The sequence below is a fragment of the Hydra viridissima genome, unplaced genomic scaffold (genome assembly GCF_058129835.1).
Source record: "Hydra viridissima isolate aposymbiotic clone 2 unplaced genomic scaffold, HvirCarnegie_v1 scaffold_12, whole genome shotgun sequence".
NCBI lineage: Eukaryota > Metazoa > Cnidaria > Hydrozoa > Anthoathecata > Hydridae > Hydra > Hydra viridissima.
In genome coordinates, this window is record NW_028324311.1 from 2,677,249 (window position 1) to 2,692,276 (window position 15,028).

At 29.0% G+C, this 15,028-nt stretch overlaps 1 pseudogene; it reads left to right on the top strand.

The window, feature by feature from the left end:
- Window positions 1-10,647: 10,647 nt before the first annotated feature.
- On the top strand, window positions 10,648-12,999 carry LOC149880751 (uncharacterized; annotated as a pseudogene).
- The last annotated feature ends 2,029 nt before the right edge of the window (window positions 13,000-15,028 follow it).

Sequence of the window (15,028 nt, forward strand, 5' to 3'; positions counted from 1 at the left end):
TATTATATTTATTATAATCTATTAAAAGCAAAAGTTAAAATTTTTTTTAAAAAGTAATATTATTAGTTTTCTACTTCTAGAAAAAAATCAATATTTTTTCATTTGCTATTGCATTATTTACGTAAGTAACACTCGACTATTTTTCTTTTCCATCAGTTATTTCTTTGTCAATTTCTTAATTCGTCTCATTCTATGAACAAATTTTTTTTCCCATTAATAACATACAAAAGGACCTTTTTCAAACAATTTTCAAGTTTTCATTTTCCACGACGTTTGAGAATCGAATTCTATTTCTGAGATGTTGATCCGAAGTATTCCTGCCAAGCACCACGTATCAGAGTTGTCGTATTATCAACTATTTTTTTTTTTACTTTAAGTTCTTAGATTTAGTCAAATTCTATCTAATTGCTCTTTCGCTTTTTGAGAAGAGATGAATTATGTGTTTGAAAACTTCAGTAGTCTTAAAAATTAAACACTACGCACAAATTAAACACCTCGATAACATAACTAATAACTAAATAACGTAACTATTCCTTCGATAATGCTGGATGACAGTGATTTTACTCGCATGTTGTTAAAAGTAATGAGCACAAGTACATTATGAAAAAGTTGAAAATGCAAAAATTTATAAAAACGGATACCAGTGGTGTTTCCCTTTGAAATACAGCTAAGATATAGGTAAATACTAAACACTCAAAAACTAAATTCTCTAACTTTCTTAATATTTTGATTATCTTTTCAAAAAATGGTATTGCCACCGTGGCGGAGCTGCGAGTAAATCATATAAAGTGTCAACAGAACAATTCATCACGAAATATTTCATAGACGTGTGATATATTGAATAATTTGATAAAATTATGCATATTTGAGCGAGTCAAATATGTCTCGCACTAATATGCGCAACAATATATGAAAGAAGAGAAATATATTGTAATTTTAGAAACCGAAAGCAAAGTTTGCTCAAAAAAGTTTCAGGCTTGTTGCGGAACCCAACTAACAGCTAATGAGACTTCTCTCCCTATATACATTTTCGATAAGGGCGGATTATCATTTGCAAATTATTCACCAGCCCTGTTAAGCCCATTGTGGGGAATTATTTATTATTTACTAACTAAACTCCCCTTTTATACAGTATTACGACCGCGTCATTTTAACATATTGAATACATTAAAACCGTACATGCATTAACAACAACGTAAATTAATACCCACACACAATTAACCCTTTTCATAATAACACCTAAAAACACGCTAATTGCATCTTAAAGACTTTTTTGACGACACCATAAAGCTCATGATTGATTGAAACTCTGATATTAAGTAATATAAATTTTTCCATTAACTGATCAAAACAAAAAATCAAATGTCTTCTATGACATTAACTGAAATCGTCCGAATGAAGTCTAACGTATTTTATGTAAGCACATTGAAACCTAAGATTTTGTATTTAATCTGCTCACAAGTTCATCACGTAAAGCATATCTTCTACATTACTTAATATCTTTTACTTCTTTTAAAAGAATTTAGCGTATGAGCATGCATCTCTCTAAAGATACCATTTCGCTTAACTTCAACAATATTTTAAACACCTTTTCAGTCTTATCGAATAATTGTTTTTTATTTAAGAATATTGCCATCGAGTTTTTAGCATCTAATGCATCTGCATGTTCCTTTCCAAAAGCAACCTCTAGAATTATTTTTGCATTACTAAACATTTTATTAAGCATTATTGAATTTTTGTTTTTCATATAAGCACTTTGCAATCAAGTGTTTAGTATATATTGTATCTGAATGTGTCTCTCCTAAAACCTCTTTTTGAATTATTTCTACATCTGTGAAGATTTTTACAGCATCAACGAATTTTTGTTTTTCATATAAGCACTTTGCAATCAAGTGTTTAGTATATATTGTATCTGAGTGTTTCTCTCCTAAAACCTCTTTTCGCATCATTTCTACATCTGTGAACATTTTTTCAGCATCATCGAATTCTTGTTTTCCATATAAACACTGTGCAACCATATATTTAGCATGTATTGTGTCTGGATGTTTCTTTCCGAAAACCTCTTTTCGCATTATTTCTACACCTCTAAAAATTTTTTCAGCATTGTCGAATTTTTGTGTTTTATATAAGCACTTTGCAACCATGTATATAGTGAATAGTGTTTCTGCATGTTTTTCTCCTAAAATCTCTTTCCTCTTTTTTTCTATTTCTCTAAAAAGTTTTTCAGCATTGCCGAATTGTTGTTTTTTATATAAGCAAATTACAATTCAGTATTTAGTATATAGTGTATTTTTATGTTTCTCTCCCAAATGCTCTTTTTGCATAAATTCTAAATCTCTATATATTTTTTCAGCCTCATGTTGATGTATGTTGCATTATCAATATTAGATTTCAGATGCACGTTGCATTATCAATATTAGGCGAACACAAATGTTAAAACCATGGTTTATGTAAACCTTCACACAACTAAGTTTATCAGTTTAAAGAGCTTTAAAAAACGTATTTTAGGGTAACTATGCCCTTAAAAATTTATGAGACAGGTGTATGGGGCATGTCTATGCGGAAACTGTTTTAATGTAATGCAACACTATAGATTTTTGCAATTAAAAAAGGTTTTTTTTTTTGTATAACCCCTGTAAGGCAACTTTTGTTAAACTGGAAGCACACTGAGTTTTAATACCAGATTGAAAAGAATTTAATGGAAAATGGATTATGAGAAAAACAAACATTAATCGAGATTTGTCACAGGAATTTCTACTACACCAAAACGATCGCTCAGTTGTTCAAGAAAAGATTTAAACGTAAAACAAACTGTACACATTCAACTTAAATCTACCAGTTTACTGTTAATCCGGGCTTCAGTTTATAATTATGTTTTTCCCCAAACTTAATTATCACCCAAAAAAACTGGTAAAATAATATCTTATCAACGAAATAAGTTATTAAAGCGAAGTTTTTAAAAATGAGAATACTTAACATTTTAATGCTCGTTATCATTACTCAACAAAACACAAAAACAAAGTCGAAGTCACTGTCACTTAAATTTCTAATCTTCGTGTAAACTTTCATTTAAAGGAAATGAACAAATTATAATGGCTGACAATCGACTAACTATCTTACTAAAACTTACGGCTAAAGACCGTTTCCATTTACAATCTGGCCAATCCCGCTTTTTCAAAATGTTTACTTTTCCTCTCGCCAATTAACGTGAAAGTTACTTTGCAAACCCTTGGTGTATGCTGCTGATTTTATTAAATTAGTCGCAATAATGGTCCTTTGTTAATGCAGTTTTGAAGCACAAAAAGTAAAATAAACAAGTGTCTGTTGTTCGATCATATTTTTAACAGACTGAATGTTAAAAGTTAGCAGGCTTGAACAAGCTGCTTTCAAATAAAGTTATACAGAGAGAAAATTTGCCTTATTTCCAAATAATGAATAAAGATTTTCTAAGTCAATATTTAGAGTTTCAATCCGAAAATAAACACTCTTTCTTCCACGGATGTAAAATTTCCATAATTTGCAAGTTTGCCGCATTTTTTAAATCTTTAATTGTGCTCCTGAATGTAATTGCAGCAGCGTCATTTCCACAAATAACATATTTACAAGTTTGTGATTAAAAGGCATCGGTGAGCGCTGCTATAACAAGATATTTGTATGAAAATTTGCAATTAATTGTTCTAAATAAACGAGTTCATCAAATCCATCTATTACATCGATTGTTGTATTAATTGATGAAATTTCGTAACCCTCAAGAGTATTTCTGTAAAAGTTTTGTATGAGTTGTTGCATGTTTAAAACATTTTGAAGTTTGGTTGAATTTTTTTAAATCAAAACAAAAAGCAATAATTAAATTTTTCTTTTTACCAATCTTAAAAACCGTTTTGCAAAGAAATTGTTTTTCCAATTCCTTTACACCCTGAATTCATAATTCAACCATGAGATTTTATTAAATGCTTCCTCTTATTTTTCAAAAATAGAATTAATGATCTGCAGTTATCTCTTTCTTGAAAGTTGAGAATGGCGTATTAAACTTTTTAAGCATTTTTAAACTTCATTTACAAATATGTTTACTTGCAGCATAGTTTTTATTTTTTATTTGAATTCTTTTTTCTTTTTTTTTTACTGAATTGTTAAAAACCTTTGCAAAGATCAATATAATAATTCCAAAGAAATTCGAATATCTGATGATGAAAAATTTTTCAGTGAGCTTAATATATATATTAGCTTACAAGAATGGTTACCTATTTTAATAAGTTTTAATTTTATTGAAATACTCTAAACTTTTGAACCAAATACTTAAGGCTAAAGTTTGCAAGAGTGAAGTTTTGTAACAAATTTTCTTTAATGTTTATTAAGTGTAAAGTGGTTTAACGTCCCTATTTGTATATAATTCTATGGCATAGACTGGAATGCAAAAATGAAAACAGCTTTGGAATGACAAATGGAATTAAAATGGATAGTTTTCCATAACTCACTACTTTTTAAACGAATCAGCATCTTTTACTTTTCTACTGTGGTTCTATACAGTGATTCAACTTTAAAAAACATGCTTTTTTCGAACCTTGTCAAAGTTAAGACGAACCCAAAAAAACCAGATATTCTGAAATCTTCGGAATTCATTTTTTGTTAAATGCTTATCTGAACGCAGCTATGTGCAACGCTATTGCGATGTGCAAGTTTTATACAATTATAATATTGCAATTAAGGTTGACACACATCAGGTTAACAAAAAAACGAAAACTTCATTTTAAAAAGCAGCTATTTAACTCGATGGCTCATTTTTTCAAGATAATTAGTTGAAAAAATACTATTTTAAGAAGTTTGACATCTAAAATCAGTCTTGGATTATTCAGCTTTCACAAAAAGCTGACAAAAGTTTAAAGTGTTGCAGTCCATCATTCATTCAGGATTACCATTTTGTTAACAACTAATTAGAAGTCACTAAGAGATCTTCTTTGTTAAGTTTTCTACAGATGATTTAAAATGCCAAAACAGTTCTCTTTTTTAAATGAAAAATGATAGAGCCCCAACATTATCAAAGTAGATTCGAGCAACACAAATTAGAGTGCTATATTTTATATACAGAATTTAAATGTAAACTATTGATAAGGTAAATAAAAAGAAGTAAAGAAAAATGAAATCAAAGAAAAATAAACCAAACATTCTGTTAGTAAACAATTAAAAAGTCTTATTAGCCGGCATCTAACACTCTTAAGGTAATTGTCTCTATTAAGCTAATTCTTTCTGATTTATTATGTCGAACATCTATCCTCAGCCGAATTGAGCTCTAGAATGACAAGATAAACAAGTAGTGACTGTTTGCTAGCGCTCAATCTATAATATTCTTTATGCATTTTTTATGCTTTTTGCCAGATGTTAATGAAAAAATAGACGCAGAAAAGAATGCAACTCGGGAAATCTTTTCTGGATTTCAATAAGCAATCAAACCATCATTGAAAGCGTTTCATATTTTAATGAAAAAAGTTGATCTTAGTTGAGAAAACTTCCGAGTAAGTCTTCGTTTCTTACATGCCAACTTTATGTTTGTAAGGTCAAAAGGTGTGGATTTCACCCTTTAAAAGAGAAAGAAAAACTTCTCTACATCAGGAGTTTCTATTAGTGTTTAGCAATTACAGTTGAATGAATAAACCAGGAAAGCTTCTTGTCGCCATATTTGGTTGTTGACGTATAATTATGCACAGGGGGCTGTTTATTTTTTCATAAACTGAGCTAAAGTTTTTTATTGTTGCTTTATACCTTCTTAAACTCACTGGGTTAAGGTTTCCTTGTAAATCGCTTTTGCTTTGTAGCGGGCGATGCATTAGTTTTAGGACAAACTTTAAATTTTCTTACTACTTAAACAATCATTTAATTTTATGCTTACGCAAAAGAGTTTATGAAATCTTTATTATTCTAAAAAAATGAAACTTTTGAATGTATTGTTAAATATATGCATTAATAATGAGGTTAAATGCTGAAGAATGAGCCTTTTTAAAAGCGTCTTTAAACTTTACTCTTTGTAAAAAATCTAAATATCAAGATAATGGATTCATAAATCATTTCAAAAAGATGGAAGAGCCGACTTTCTATGATAACTTAAAGATACTTAAAACTGATATTATTTGGTTTTGAGAAAAATCGCACAACTCACTCGACAATTTCGAATTGAGAAAACAAAATCAACCTCAAAGTTTTGTCAACAATCGAAGAGGAATCAGTCAAAGAAGTTTGAGTCTTACGGTTGGATTAATTGATTGTTAATTGAAACAACAACAAATCGTTGTCAATTGAAAAAAGTATTTAAAATAGAAAACGCGAAAAGGCTCCCAAATACACTAAAGAACAATAAAAGGAAAGAAAAGAAGGGATACATTTGTTAACCAGCTCTAGAATAGGAAATCACTTTTGGTTATTGATGATGAAAAATGCTTGTGTTTTGCAGATGATAACGTACTTAGAATTTTTAAATAAAACATGTACATCAAAAAAACATGACCAGAAAATGCTCGTTGGGAAATAGAAAATTTTGAAAAAGTTGTTAATGTTAATAATCGTATATGGTTGTGGTATGTGCAAACCATTGTTTCGTTCTTTTAAGACTATAGCAATACACCAATCTATATTAATGAACGTTTATAAAAACAATTTCTGACATTCATTTAAAAGTATCATGGCAACTTTAACAATATATTTTGGTGAGACTAAGTGAGTTCACATTACTCTTAAGACTTTCTAGATTGATGAATATGTTATACTAACAAATAAGTAAATCCACAAAATTTGGTTTAAGAACAACCAATTGAAAACCTTTCGACTCAAAAGATTTAAAAGGGAGGTTGGTATGCGTCAAAAAAGCACGTCTTGGTTAATCGCATCTAACAAAAGTAAAAGAAACTGGTTTGAACTTTTCAGACTTGCTTTTGAAAAGTATTAGAACAAATTGAAATATATTGCGGATAGTTTTTTAATATAACAAATAACTGATTTTTCTTCAAAGAGAAATACAAAAATATGATGATTGGAAAGTCATGAATATGTAAGGTTAAGTAACTTCTCGGTTAAAATTTGATCTGCAGAGAAATCACATTCTGAACAAGAAATCATTAAACAACGGTTAAGCAATTCTTTTACATTAAAACCATATTAAATAAAGACAGCGTAAAAAAAAAATAGGGCTGCACTTACGAATCATTTCGATCTCATTCGAAACATCTGCTTTACCCATCATTCTAAGAGATTTTTCGACCACAGACATAACGCCGGAATGGCTTTGTAAAACGAGCAAGTTAAGTAGCTCGCCCATTTTAAGCTTATCGCTTTTTTTATTAAGATCGAAGTAATCAATAGCAGCTTTTGAAAAATTAGCTTCATGCGCAAATCTTTTCCACTCAGGAGCTATTTTATCAACCAAAATACATTTAATTCTTTGATCCATGATGAATGTGTCTAAAACAAATAAGGTTCTGCATACATTTTTTTATTATTAGTTCATTCATTTCCTAAAATGGATTTTTGATCTTTTTTTTAAATTGACATATTAAAAGCTTTTTAATAAAATTACTCAACTGTTGAAATACTTTATGTTAAAATGTACTTAAAATTAGACGTGATAGGTTAGATTATCTTTCCAAGAGTCACCTCATCCGTATATGACTCCTAGTAAAGTGTGGAACGTAAACAAACACAGATAAAGCTGAGCTGTTTGGTTTTGTAAGAGGGTTTTAATAGAAGCAGAAAAATGAAATAAAACATAGGTTTTTAAAAAATGAACATTATTCAGATTCAATTTGTTCATCGCCATTAGACAATACACCAAGGTAGTTGTTTTAATAGAGTAAGAAGCGTCTATGTTGATCAGTTGACGGAATACATTAAAAATGATCCCAATGAAAGAAGAAATTAGAAATAATGTCACAATATATAAAATAATATGTGTAGTTATAAAGGAAACTAGGGCATAATAAGATATTTAAGGAAAAGCTAGCTAAAAAATGATAAGAAGAATTTAAGTTGAAACCATCTTGCCTTATGTTAAAAGCAAGATGGTTTTAGTTTAATTTGTTTATATATAGCTCACAGTAAAAAATGGTCTTTTATCTTTTTCTTCTAATCCTGCACATGAGTAAAGTACTCACCTGTGGCTAATATTCAACATTAGTTGAGTAACTTTTCTGGACAGTAAAAACAAAGAGTGCCTTCCTCTAACTTTTTTAAAACTTTCCTTTTTTTCAATTTAGAATTTTTTTTTCCATCTGGTTCAGCATTTACATTTTACTTTAATGCAAAACGGTTTTTGTTTTTCATGTCATGTTTTTTCTTTAATTTTTGATGAGGTTGGAGCATTTTGAATCAGGATGTCTAGTAGCGATGATTTATATGAAAAGGTGGTTGATTAATATGAAAAGGTGGCTTGCGGTTTTTCCTCTTATCTTCGATAGTCTCGTTTGCAATACCTGCTTTGGTACTGGGATAATTAACCTTGGAGACACGTTTTGAAACGATGAGGTGTTAGGATTGCTAATAAATGAAGTTAAAAGCCTGGAAGAGGTGGATAGTTATGCTGGTACATTCAGCATAATTGTCCACTTCCTTCAACCATGCTGATAAAAGCCATATGAAAGGGCTTCATTCGATGTTTGCAATGCGGAAGCAAAAGCAGAAGAATTACATCAATCTATCTCGCATGTTTTTCGATTTCACACTTTTAGTAAAAGATTTATGTTTAATTAAAAGAAGAAGAATTTGTGAGATTACTTTTGCACCAGAATATTGAATAATGTTTTTTAAGCAAACAATAAGCAACCTATTTTTCTTATCCACCCACTTGATTGACATTCAGCCCAGCAACCTGGTTGTTCCCATCCATTAATTCTGTCTCTATTCGTTTACGAGAAAAGATCATCATGGACTTCATGTACCACCCACTTGATAAAGAGCGAATTACTGCTATGACAAGCTGACCCCTACCAGCTGAAGAGAGAGAACCATTTTGCATCTTCCCTCTGCTTGAAATAGTGTTAGAGAGACACTTTGAAAATAAACAAATCCTTGTTTCGTCACACTTCCAGATGTTTTCAACAGAAAGCTTACTTGTATTCATAATATCCTACAGTAAAGAAAAAGTGAATAACCAGTCACTTGGTCAAAGCTCATGGTACGAGCGGCTAATGAAGCATCAGGTTTGTTACCAGATAAACGTTTGGAATGTCTCAGAGTACATTCAGTTTATATCTATTGAATAACAATTACTATTTGTAATGGTAGTAATGGTTTTATATTTTTAGAAAGTAAACTCAAGATATACACGGAATATTAATGGTTTATGGAGCACAAAGATGTTCAGCCTAAAAATTTACTGTTAAGTTTTACTTTCATAAAAACTTAACATATAGTTATTCTATAACTCAAGTGATAATTCAAAACTAATCACTATTTTTTTGTTTCCTACTCATAACAAAGTTTATTTACAGAAGAACCAATTGGCTCCAGTACCCCATTTCGCACCAATTTTCCCTATATAGCAATATCGCATCATGGATATTAAAATTACAAATATAGAGGGAAAACAACTGTAGCTCTAGCCACCACTTTAAGATTACCAACAGCGACCATTTAGATGACTTTCTTTTTAACTCAGTAACTTACAACTACTTGTGATAATGTTAAGATGATTGAGTAATGAGTGTATCTTTTTTATCTGCTTTTGTGAGAAAAGAAGTGGATAAAAATGGAGTGGATGAAAGTGGAGTGGATGAAAGTGGAGTGGATGAAAGTGGAGTGGATGAAAGTGGAGTGGATGAAAGTGGAGTGGATGAAAGTGGAGTGGATGAAAGTGGAGTGGATGAAAGTGGAGTGGATGAAAGTGGAGTGGATGAAAGTGGAGTGGATGATAGTGGAGTGGATGAAAGTGGAGTGGATGAAAGTGGAGTGGATGAAAATGGAGTGAATGAAAATCTAGTTAGAACTTTCAAAAAAAGTGTGTAAACTTGTCGCTTTTGTAAAAACAGAAAGTAAAAAAGAAAGATATATATGAGAAAAATTAGAGAATAATCATAACGAACATAACGAAAATTATTACTTTATACTACTTTAAACATCTATATTTGAAATTAAGTAGATTATGAAGTTATTTGAACAAAAAAATACGCAGCAAATATCTCGCTTCCTAATTTTTTATCATGTAACTCAATATTAAATCTATTTATCCTTCCGAATAAAAAATTTAACATCAGGTTGCATGATAAAACATTGTTATTGATTACATGAAAAAGCAATATTTGACATATTAACATTAAAATTTTAGTAGAAAAAAAAAAAGATATCCTTGAATCATCAGAAATTTCGTTTTAGTAAAGGAAAATTTAAATAACTAAAAATTAATCATAGCTTAATAAAAAAATATTAAACTTTAGTTCACAATGTTTATATGCATATATTAACACGTTTTGAGTGCTATTCAGAAATTGTCACGTTTCGAAGAAAAAAGGATGAGTGTGAATAAGTGATGTCATTTGTCAAATTCGAAGAAAAAGTGATGAATCCCAGTAAACACGTAGGGTTTTTTAAACATTATTTGGACGTTTATTTTAGGTTTTATCTGTGTGTCGGTGTTAAGTGATTTATAGATATATTATAGCATAACTAAATATGAGTGATTCTTTAAGTGATTATTCTATTATAAAAACAAGGGAAAAAATTAGACCAAACACAAGTTATTACTCACATTAGATCATATGTATAAAACAGTTAACAACAAAATGGCATAATTTTTTGAATAATCGTATTTTAAATATTTTGATGACTAATGTAAAAATAAATACTTACACATAAAACATAATAATATTGTGAAAATATGTAATTGATTTAATAAAATGAAAAATTTTATAAAATTGTCTCCAACCATTTCAAATGAAGTAAAGGCTAATGTGAAAAATGTTTTTTTTAACCAATCATGGCGTGGTATTAGTAAAAGAATATTTAGGTGGAGAAAAATAATGTTGCTTCTATTAAAGAAAAAAGGATTTGGATGCTTCATTTGACATTTTTCTAAATTCAATATCCATTGGTATTTATTTTTTAAGAAATAATTTATAGAGCATTGTTTGTGCCAAAGATATAAAAACTTTAGTGATCAAGTGTGCGTGTTTACCGATTGATAAAGGATTCGTTACTTTATGATTGCTCCATAATAAATGTGAAGTAGTTCAGTATCAAAAGCTTTCAAAAATTTTTCTTCATTTTATTAGTTTAGCTTTTTTTGGCTTAACAAAAAATTTTTTGTGTATTAATTTTTATTTCTTTTCAATAAATTTCATAAAATTTAAATCTTTTTAAAGAATCTTTATTAATAATATTGTCTAACAGCAAGTTAAGTAAATATTAAATGCTACTTAAATGTTCGTGTGAGTATAGCTGATATGTCGTTGAGTGTTGTAAGCGAATTTTTCTTTCAGTCCTGAAAGATTTTATTCAGTAGTCACCATCTCTGAAGACAATGTTTTGAAAAAAGTGACCGTTCTATTACACTCAGTAAATGACAAAAAGAACATTGTTTGTTGGCTAAGTCTAAGTCAAAAAAACAATTAAATCAAGCTTAAGTCAAATAACCAATTAAGTTATCATATTAGCAAGTGGGTAGCTCCAGATATTCCTTGGTTAAATTTTCAATTGAAAAAGGTTCATCTTGACAGGGCTACAAAAGATTTTTATGATATTTGCATAAATATAGATACCAAGATTTCAAGTCATGAAATTGAAAAAACTGGCAATTTTCTGTTAATTTTATTGTTTTTTTTCTTTTGTGTCTTATTGTTGTTTTTTATTATTAATTGTTATCGTTTATTATAACCATTTATTACGACTATAAATTGATTTTTAAGTTATGAAAGATTTAGTGTTTTGTCAAACCTTGTGGTAAAAGTGGTATAAAAAATTAAATTGGAGCTTATTGGATTTTAATAATGTTATTGTTATAATCATTCTGTGTTTGATGTTTGTATTATTCTTCATTTATTGAAAATCTTTGAGTATTTTGAACTGTTTAAATATTGAAAGCAATCATTGTGATTCTTATAATTTTATTTTCATTTTTTATAATATAATATCTGTATTGTTTACAAAGTTCATAAGTATTAAATTATTTCAGTAAATATTAAATTATTTCAGTAAATATTAAATTATTTCAGTAAATATTAAATTATTTCAGTAAATATTAAATTATTTCAGTAAATATTAAATTATTTCAGTAAATATTAAATTATTTCAGTAAATATTAAATTATTTCAGTAAATATTAAATTATTTCAGTAAATATTAAATTATTTCAGTAAATATTAAATTATTTCAGTAAATATTAAATTATTTCAGTAAATATTAAATTATTTCAGTAAATATTAAATTATTTCAGTAAATATTAAATTATTTCAGTAAATATTAAATTATTTCAGTAAATATTAAATTATTTCAGTAAATATTAAATTATTTCAGTAAATGTTAAATTATTTCAGTAAATATTAAATTATTTCAATAAATGATAGTTTTAAATTAAATTATTGAGAAACAAGTCCATATATTCATATGGTTATAGAGCTGTCTTCAAAAAAAAAAGTATTATTCAAAAGGCCAACAAGATAAACAAGGGCTTCAAAAATCAGGTTTACTCAAGAAACTCTCCAAAATTGTAGGGAGATCTAAAGAAAACTCTGTAGAAAAAATTAACTCTGCTGAAGTTGAAATCGCTAATAAAAAGAAGAGTAAATTACCTAAAAGCTTTCAGGCTCCAAATAAAAAACTAACCTTTTTTTATGTAAATATTTTTGTGATGATTTTATTTATACTTCTAATAATAAATATATCAAAATGCAGTTTTACTATTTCAGAAATTTAATATTTTAATTCAACTAACCGAAAGCAAAGACATTTGAAAATTTATCGCGTTGGTGGGAAGTTTATGTATAGTAACCCACCTGAAACCTTCAAGGCTCTTGATGAACTTTCTTGAATCAACTTTGCTAAATAAAAATTTAATTATGCACAGTAACAATCCGAGTCTAACAAAAATCTTTGTAAACCAAAGAAATGTTAAATTGACACTTTCAAATGGGACGATAAATGTTTCACTATCTGAAACCATTATTGTAGAGTATCTAAGGTTAAAGCATAAAATAAAGAAAATGTTTAATGCTAATCATGAGAGTCATCTATCAGCATCTTATGGACTAATTATTACCTCCATGAAATAAGAATTCTTGCACTTCTCTGTGCCGTCAGCCTCAAGACCAAATAAGTGGGAGAGTTTGTTTCAACATGTGATCAATTAACAATATTAAATGCGAAAGTGTATCTTGTAAAATATTGCTTTTACAGTAATCACTATCTGTAACAGCAATGTCAGATAAAAATTAAAAAAATTCAATTTAAAAAAAAAAAATGTTTGAGGGTCAAAATATATACAGCTATTCACAAAAGTTTAAACAATTACAGAATTTTAAGATCTAATCTTCAGTTTTTCTTGAATAAAAATCTAACAGAAATAAATATCAAAATAACTTTTTTTTCCAATTTGGTAAATAGGTTAATAGTAAATAGAAGAAAAATTTAGTTTTGACTCATCACTATTTACTCAGAAATTTCACTTAAAGGTAGGTGATTCAAATTAAGTGATGTCCCAAAAAATTAAACAATTTTACTTAGGATCAATTATTTGCTAAATTATTGATAAGTCTGGTGCCAAAATTTTTTTTTTTTTTTAATAAAGTTAAAATGAGTTGTTTACAATTAAAAAATTCATCGCAACATAATCTGGCAGCTTTTAAATCATTAAAAATTAACTCGAAATATTGTAAATTTCAAATTAATTTCAATTGCGTGCAAATGGGTCGAAAATCAGTTTCTAGTGAGATTAAGTGGCAAGTTATTTGTATGGCGAGGACAAAAAATCACACAAACATTCAAATAGGCAAAATACTTCACGTTTCTTAATCTTGCGTTCGAAAGACCATCAAAACCTGGGAACTAACCAAGGACCAAACTCAGCAGCCGTGACAAAAGTGGTACAATCAGAATGAGCAGAGAAAACCCCAGACTTAAGTACATAAAGCTAGCGCAAATCTTCAAAGAGTCAAAAAAAAATCCAAAAGTTAGCAGAGAGCTCCTGAGACGAACATTCTTGGACTATGGTATTAGAACGTACATACTTGCTGTAAAACCTATTCTTTCAATCACGGATAAACGTAAACGACGGTCCAAAGAAAGGCTGGACTGGTCTGTAGAACAGTGGGCAAAAGTTATTTGGAGTGATGAAGCTAATTTTCAAGTTGTAAACCGCAAGGGAAGAATCTATGTCAAAAGATTTGCTACTGAGAAATATTCAGACAGGCTTTTGAAACATCGTCGACAATGCGGAGGAGGTTCGGTTGGCATCTGGGGATGTTTTTCTCATAAATGTATAGGGTTCTGTGAGCTGCTCGAAGGCCGAAGTAATCAATACACCTACAAGAACAGATTGGAAACGTGTTTAGTTCCATCAATCAGACAATTTAAAGGCAGAAGGAAGCAGCTCATCTTTCAACAAGACGGTAAATCAGCTCACACAGCTCACTCAATAAAAGAATAATTTTTGAAAAAAAAGTTCAATATGATGCGCAGGTGCCCTAGATCACCAGATCTCAACCCTATTGAAAATATTTGGTCTTGGATCGACAATCAACTGACATACCATGAAATTCAATCAACTCAGCATTTAAAGCAACTTTTGAATGAGTACTGGCTGAAGGTACCTCACGTTATGTGCATGAAATTAGTTGAATCAATGCATAAACAAGTTTATCTTCGCTAAAAAAACAAAGGAGGACACTTTAAATACTAATTTTGCTTTATTTTTTCATTTTTTGTTCGAATGTTGCAATTCGATTAAACTTCTGTGTTTCCTTTATTTGCTTTATGATTTTTTCTAATTGCTTTTTTTCTAACTAAATATTAAAATTTTTATAATATGCCCATATTTATTTTAAAGCTAATAACTTTTTATT